This window comes from Aplysia californica, unplaced genomic scaffold (assembly GCF_000002075.1).
Source record: "Aplysia californica isolate F4 #8 unplaced genomic scaffold, AplCal3.0 scaffold00053, whole genome shotgun sequence".
Taxonomy (NCBI): Eukaryota; Metazoa; Mollusca; class Gastropoda; order Aplysiida; family Aplysiidae; genus Aplysia; species Aplysia californica.
The window spans coordinates 182,453-183,642 of NW_004797323.1; the positions used below are offsets into that span (position 1 = coordinate 182,453).

General features: G+C 48.8%; 1 long non-coding RNA gene across 1 annotated transcript in view; it reads right to left on the reverse strand.

Annotated features, from left to right (window-relative positions):
• Positions 1–573, reverse strand: part of LOC118477265 — a 130,424-nt gene extending 129,851 nt beyond the window's left edge. The window contains exon 1 of the long non-coding RNA XR_004858253.1: positions 165–573. This is a non-coding gene — a long non-coding RNA (uncharacterized LOC118477265). The remainder of the gene's footprint in view (positions 1–164) is intronic.
• Positions 574–1,190: the final 617 nt, after the last annotated feature.

Sequence of the window (1,190 nt, forward strand, 5' to 3'; positions counted from 1 at the left end):
AAACAATAAGCACATCAGCAAAGAGGAAGAGCAGGAGGAGGAGGTGGACAACATAAAAAAGACAATGATGATGACGATGACGATTTTTTCGTGGGGAGGGGGTAGAGGGGTATTCTAAAAAGAATATCTTCAAATACCAAATAAATGCCTTAATTAGCACTCACGGAGCAAGTATCACGAACGAACGAAGAGCAAACACACAAAAGGTGGAAGAATCAGCACATTGTCATCCAATACGCCTACGTTGCTCCTAAAACGTCTCGTTTCTCTGCTCTGCTCTGCTCTGCTCTGCTCTGCTCTGCTCTCGAGAACAAAGAACATCTGAGACACTTTAGTGCAGTCGTTGACAAGGTATTTGCAGTGCCAACGACCTCTTAGGTGGAGGACATACGGAAGTTACAGGTTTGCAGTCCCCTGCGCTTTGGTGCAGCAGTGAACGTGTGACGAACGGACGGACGGACGGACGGACGAGGAGAGAGTTGTTGTCTGGGATTGGTGGCTCGGCCAGTGAGTGAGTGAGTGAGTGAGTGAGCTTGGCGTAACGAACCGGACGTGTTTCGGCTCTTGCCTGCACGCGAGTTGGATAGCTGGCTGCTTTGTGAGTGAGTGAGCACTTTGGTGACGGTAGATACAGGGGCGTTGCGGGCAGAAGGGGAAGGGTGAACTTTTGTTGATGAGTGAATGGGGGTGTGACGGCCGGGGGGGAGGGGTGACACAGAGACAAAGAGAGGGATAGATAGATATATCGAGAGAGAGAGAGAGAGAGAAAGAGAGAGAGGGAGAGAATAGGAAAAAGGGATAGAGAGAAAGAGAGAGAAGGATTGGGAGAAGGAAACTTTGGACGACGAGTGAATGATAAGGAGAGGGGTGGGGGCACAAAAACCACTAATAAAGGCCATTAAGTAGCTAAAGAAACGCGACAAAGATACACAGAAACTGGCCTTGGTCCTTCCAGTGGAGCCTTCAGGCAACCCAGAGAGAGAGAGAGAGAGAGAGAGAGAGAGAGAGAGAGAGAGGAAGACAGTGAGACGGCGAGAGAGAGATAGGGGGGGGATAGATAGATAGATAGATAGACAGAAAATGTGTGGGTATGTGTGGATCTATGCATGCATGTGTTTCTGTGTATGTGTGTGCTTGAATGTGTGTTTGCACGTTTGTGTGTGTGTGTGAGCGCGTGCATGAAAATTGTT